General features: G+C 47.1%; 1 long non-coding RNA gene across 1 annotated transcript; it reads right to left on the bottom strand.

The window, feature by feature from the left end:
- Window positions 1-1,043: 1,043 nt before the first annotated feature.
- LOC122915245 lies at window positions 1,044-6,442 on the bottom strand. Its single transcript, XR_006386032.1, has 2 exons — window positions 6,326-6,442; window positions 1,044-1,925 (listed from the first exon to the last, which is right to left on the bottom strand). It is a non-coding gene; the product is annotated as an uncharacterized LOC122915245 (long non-coding RNA).

The raw sequence follows: 6,442 nt of genomic DNA, 5'->3' as shown, positions 1-6,442 counted from the left end.
TGTATATTTTATTAACTAGGTGTTGAAAATATTAAACATTTAAGAAATGAGATAGAGGGCACCTGGGTGGCTCAGTCACTAAGCAGCTGCCTTTGGCTCAGGTCATGATCCCAAGGGCCTGGAATGAAGGCCCACATTCCTGCTCAGCAGGAAGCCTGCTTCTCCCTGCCCTGCTCCCCCTACTAGTGTTCTCTGTGCATGTGTGTGTGTGTGTGTGTGTGTCTCTCTCTACCAAATAAATAAATAAATAAATAAATCTTTAAAAAGGAAATGAGATAGGAAAGGTTCGACTTCATTGGAATAACATTTGCCTGCTACAAGTTGATTTTTTTTTAAAGCAGAACAGTCTCATTTTCTGTTATTTTATTTCCCAAACCACACTGGAATGGAATGAAACCATTAAAATCCTTACTTGTGCTTTTTCCTATTATGTCCCTACAAATATGTAGTTTAATTTAAATATGAAGGAATGAGTGTCACTAACCCAAACTGATTGTTATTCTGATTTCAGAGCACTTCCAACATCTGCCCAAATTCCATTTCCGATGTTAACCTTCAACCTTAATAAGGAGAGGAAGCCCTAAAGGCAGAGCCCCAGGACTGCCCACAGAAGGGGATTATTTGAAACAAAACTGGTATTTCAACTTTGGTGTCAGCCCAAGTCCTACACTCTAATAAGATCTGAGAGGAGCATCTTGATCTTCCAGGAAGGAGAGGAGTATCCTGATATCAGAACCAAGAATGGGCATATCGCCTATCCTACCCAGCACACATGGAGTTTGGATCTGGAAATGGACTCCCTTAAAATGATCTGCACATAAGGATTCTTTATAGAGATTTTTCAACTACCCTTGGGGACATGGTACCCTACACCCACAGGTGTAGACAAATATTTTACAAGCTATGCTGGGAAAAGGGAATTCCTGCACAAGGGGCTTTTATTTTCTTGAAGTGTGACACTAGTGATGAAGTTTTGGAACACAGGTGAGGTTCAGTGGGGTGAGGTCCAGAGCCGTTGACCAAGAAAGGATTCTTGAGACGTCTTAGGTGCATATGGTGGTTTTATTAAAACACAGGGCCAGGACCCAGGGGCAGAAAGAGGTGCTCAGACAGAGGCGTGGTTGACTGGGAGCTGAGGAAAGTGAGGACAAAGGGGGTGTCCAGAAGGACTGTCATATGCTAAAGAAGAATTTCAGGATAAGGGAGACCTGGTTATTGTCAAGTCAAGGCTGTTTTTGCCTCTAATGAGGGAAAGCATGAAGACAGTTGGGAGTTTCCTGGAGATATGTTACATTCCTCCTATCACACATCCTTGTCAGTGGGCTTCGGGCTTAGAAGAAATTCAGTTTTATTACACTTCCCTCACCCTTAGCCTCCCTCAATTTTATGGAGGGGAGGGTGATGTTAGGGCTTCCAGAAACTGAGGTATGGGTCTCTGGAAGTCAGGTTATTGATGAGAAAGCTTCTTCCTTCCTTGTAAGTCGCTAGGACATTTGTAGATGGAGGGAGACTCCTGTCCGGCAGGACTGGGATCTCTATCAATTAAGCATTGTTTTTCCTTTAGGGCAGCCGGGAGTGCATGAGGAATGTTACACATATGGCATGGAGAGAGGGTGTAGGGCACCAGCTTCTGCTTTGTCCTCAGCTTGTCTCCTGCTCCCTCATCCCTAGGACAGGAGCTGGGAGTGAGGTGACATAGTTCAGAAGAGGTGGTGGTAGGGATTGTTGAGGCAAGTCTTGAAGGTGTGAAACGGTCATCCATTAGAGGGAAAGCAAACTCACTGGAGAGACAAGGGAGTTTGAAGCCAGGGTTGAGTATCCACTGGAGAATTGTGGTCAAGTGTTTTAAAGTACATCAGGTTGGCTCAGCTGTATGATTGCTTCCTGGTTTCTGGTGCATGCCACTGGCATTGGTGGAATCATTTCTAAAGAAACAAAACAAAGGAGGATAAGCCGTTCTTTCAGAAACGATGATGAATCAAGTTTTGAACATGCTGGGTTTTGAGGCACAGGTGGGACATCACAGTGAAATAGCACGAGTAGGTAGTCAGTTACAGGGGCCTGGTGGGTAGGAAAGAAACAGATGGTCGTGTATCAGTGGGAGAGATGTTGGCTAGGGAATGGGAGCTGAAACCAAGGGCACAGTTCATATCACTACAAGAGAGGGTAGCTTGGAAGAGAAAGGTTAACTGAACCCCCGGGGAAACCCTGATGGGAAAGTCACATGCATTTCTCAGGCATGCCAATGTTGACAAAGATTATTGTAACTCCTGGGGGCCAGAAGGCATGTCTTCGAGCTTCATTCATTCTCTGCCTCTGGCATGGTGTGGGCCACATTGAAGGTAATTCTAAAATTCGTTCCGATTTGATTTCATTGCACTTTTCATTTACCAGAATCTTGTCATGGTTTGCTAGTGTATCATTTTCTCGAAAAGATTAAATAAGGACCATTTTACAAATATGAGATGAACGCCTGAAGGGATTTTGTTTAATTCATTCATTAGCTTGGGAACCACTAAGATGTTACCACCACTTCAAGCAAGAATCTCAAGGCAGCACATATACAATCAGTAATACTTCAACGAATTTGCTTTGATAGATGCAAATAGATATGCAAAGAGAATGCAAATGGTTGCAAAACTGCCTTCTACCAAAGGAAAGGGGGTCAACTGTACTTCCAGTGGACAAAATTCATTTACATATCGCTAGACAAGATCATCTGCATCCACATCAATTATGTACAATCTATAGAGTTGCAAAATAGCTCAAAGACAAGAAAGGCACAGAATATCCCATAGAATTGGTGAGCCCAGAAGGGTACATGAGACAACACCTGTTTTCCCTTGGAAGACACTATAATCTTTTAGGTTCATTTCAATGTCTTTCATGATTTTGCCTATGCTTTAAAAAAAAAAAAAAGTTACCCTTATCATTCTTATTAGTTTGAAAAAAACTAATAAAATACTAGTCTGTTATAAAATACACATGGAAGAATGTTCTGGCACTATCATACCCAATTTGGGGTACTAACTGATTAGGAAGATGAGGCAGAATTTGGGAGCCCCTAGGATGAGTTGTTTCTGGTTGGAATGGGAAATATTTAAGAATCAAACTAAATGATCTCAAATCCACTCTGGAATGAATCCACACTTTCCGCTGTATAAGGAAAATACAGAAGATGTTGAAATGGACCTGTTGGGTCACTTGAGCTTTCCTGGTCGAGTGGAGACTTCTACCATGATGCTTGTCCTCCTGTCCCACCCGCCCCATACCTCCTCTCCTGGCACCAAAGGGCCACCAGACTTAAGGCTCAGTCTTCAGTTCCAAATGGAAACCCTCTGTTCCCACAGTAGTGGACAGGATGACTCTGGTTGCTGGTGGAAGCGTCAGCTGCTTTAGTCCAACAGTTCAAGAGAGGATCAGAAGAGTATAAGGACTATATTGGAAAACAATGCTCACACGAATTTCCAGAACACAGTATTTCTCTTTGCAATTTTTGAGTGTTCTGTAGCCAACCTGCCAAAAAAATGTCGAAACTATAAATAGAGAAGAGTGGGAAGGAGAAATGAGGACCTGTCACAGTGCCAGTGAAAATAGGGAACTGAGAATTTTCCAGAGATTCAGAGTCAAAGGGGGTTAATATTTACTTAGAAAAGAAGTCATGGGCACAAGCTCTAGGATGAAATAAAGGCAAGAGAGGCAAGTTAAGGAATACAGAGAGATAGAGACTTGAAGATAAAAAAAAAGTCAACTTAAAGTCTCATTCCTCATTAAGGAAAGTACAGATCAGAGAAGAGGGGGAGAGACTGGGATATAGTTGATCGCTGATTGTGTCTGGCTCTGATTCGAAGCTTTGTATCCACTTTTTAATTTCATCTTCCAGCCTGTTTCCTGGATTCCAGCTTCTATTTCCTATGAAATAGGTACCATCACCAAAGACAAGAATCAAACATGTAACAGTAGGCAAATCTTCAACAGCGTGGACAACTAACTAACCAAAAGATGGCCCGGGGACCCACGCAGAGTCAAGTGTTACACTCTCAGTGCCTGGATCCCGAGGCCATGGTAGGGATCTTGGGAAGGGTTCAGGGTAGGGAGACACACAGCAGGTTCTGGCCAGAGGCTAGTCACCAAACTTTGTGTGGCTGAAGGGGTGTGTACCAGCTGAATGTCAGCTCCCAGATGAAACTGAGGGCAATGTCCTTTGGGAAGGTTTCCGCTGACTCTCTGCCTTTCCTTCGTCCTCCCCAGGGTGTTCCATTAGCATCTGGGGTCTGGGGTCCTGCCTGTTGCTCCTGGCTTTGGTGGAGCCACGCCACTGCCACAGCCAGGGTTCCAAGTGGCAGTGCACTGTATGGGGTCTTGACTGTTCCCTCCTGACTCTTGGAAGGAGAACAGGCAGCAGGGATTTTCATTCTTTGTTGGCACCTACTCTCTTCAGCATCCCCAAGATCAGTACCCCAGGCTGCACAAGCTCAGGTTCATGACTTTACCAAAGACTGGAAATCATTTCAGAAAGGAAAGACAATGAAGGTAAAAAACAGTTCGACTACTTGCTCATCTGGACTTCTAGGGCAGGTGGGGTTCCCAGAAAACTTTGTTCCATCGGTCTGGCACCCTTGCCCCCCTCTCGGTGCCTTGGTGATGAGTGTGGACCTTGCTGTTTGCACTACATGAATTTGCCCTTGTCGCTTATTAGCACTGTGGCCCTGGGCTAAAAGTCATGCCTCTCAGAGCCAGTCGGAATAGCTTATTAGACCTATTGATTCTGGCACTGTGGGCCTGTGCGGAAATCTCTCTTCTTCATCCCTCCTCCCTCTCAGTCTTCTCCTCCTCCTCCTCTTCTTTCTCCTCCTTCTTTGATGTGTAAACCAAGGTATCTGGGGAGCAGGGAATGATGTGATGTTTGGGATTTACTTTAAAATATATTCCAGAACTCCCCCCTCCCAAAAAAACAAAAATACAGGCACTTCGGGGGGCTGAAGGAGGAGGAGGGCCTATGAAACAGTTGGGGAAGTAGAGTGATAAGTACTCGGAAGGGCCGGGATCCTTCTGCTCTACACACTTTGGTGTATGTTTGAGAATTTTCATAATAAGAGTAAACAAACAAAGACCAAATAACGAGGCTTTCATTCCCTATATCCAAATGACCACAACAGGGCATAGAATGCACTTTCATAGTTGCTCCCCTGGCAATTTATTCTGATTCTCCAGATAAGATTACCATTCTCATCCTACCTCTCATAGTCTCTGGGTATTGACTGGGAACGTTTTCCTCCACAAGGCCTTGCCAGGCCCACTGCTAGGGAATGTATTGTTTCAGATTCTGTACTCACTTTTTTTAAAAAAGTGACCAGTTTCCCGTTTTGAGTGACTCGAATGCAAGACTCACTGTAAGCCGTTGTCTTGCTGTGTCCCATCCCTTTCTAAGGACTGCTCATGCTATCTCTGGGAGATCACAGCATTGGGAGGGGCAGCCCAGGCATGGGCCATTACAGCAAAGCTGCAGCGTGAAGGGCACGCGTGAGATCTGTGGTTTGAGCTGTCAGAGTCTCACGGAGAAAAAAAAGAAATGGATCATCATTTGACCATGGCATTCCCATTAAAGGGGAGGACAGTGGGAGAAAGAGCAAGGGAAGAGGAAAGAAAAATCTCAAAATAAATGTGGGGTGGATGGCAGGAGGAGGAGGGGGTCTCGGAAATTGGGGGCAGGTGTGGCGATCGAACCAACGCTAGCCACAAACACACGGTTCCGCCCATTCTAGAGCGAACTGGACATAAACATGCTCAGCACATCTACTTGTCGGTTGTGTTTTGAGGGCCGGTAGCGAGGTGATTCTTTAAGAGCTCTGAGGACCCAAACTTGTGGTCCCGCCGCAGCTGAGCCGAAGTGGAGCCGGGAGCTGCCCAGACGACCAGAGGCTGCCAGCTGACCACCTTCCTCCCTACAGATCGCTGGAGCCAAGCTCGGCGGCGGGGGAGAAGCCACGCTCGCCGTTGGGCGCCGGGGCTGAGGGCGGAAGCCGGGCTCCCACAGAGGCCTCCGCGCCCAGATGGCTGCAGCGGTGGCGCACAGGGACCGGAGGCCTGACACGGGGACGTGCCCCCCACTCTGGACAACCGGCCACAGAAGTATGGGGCCAGCATCCCGCCACGGCTATGCTTCCCGCGGGACAATGTCGGGAGAAGGTCCTGGAAGAGGCTCGCAGGCCTATCTTCCGAGGGAAACGGCGAGGTGGGGAAGGAGCGCCCCTGACCCTCCCCAGCCTCCCCTCTCCCGCTCACCCGGCATCACCAGCGGCGGGGCTGCCCCGCAGAAACGTACGCGAGGCTGTGGTGTCACCTTCCGCCGCACGGGGGCAGCATCACCTGCTGGCTCGGCGGAGGCGGTCCGAACGCCTCTCTTGGTGGAGGCAGGCGGAGGCGGGCCCGCGGCATCCTC

This window comes from Neovison vison, chromosome 1 (assembly GCF_020171115.1).
Source record: "Neovison vison isolate M4711 chromosome 1, ASM_NN_V1, whole genome shotgun sequence".
In the NCBI taxonomy this organism is placed as follows: Eukaryota; Metazoa; Chordata; class Mammalia; order Carnivora; family Mustelidae; genus Neogale; species Neogale vison.
The sequence above is the reverse complement of the archived record's forward strand: the minus strand, read 5'-3'. Positions and strand labels throughout refer to the sequence as shown.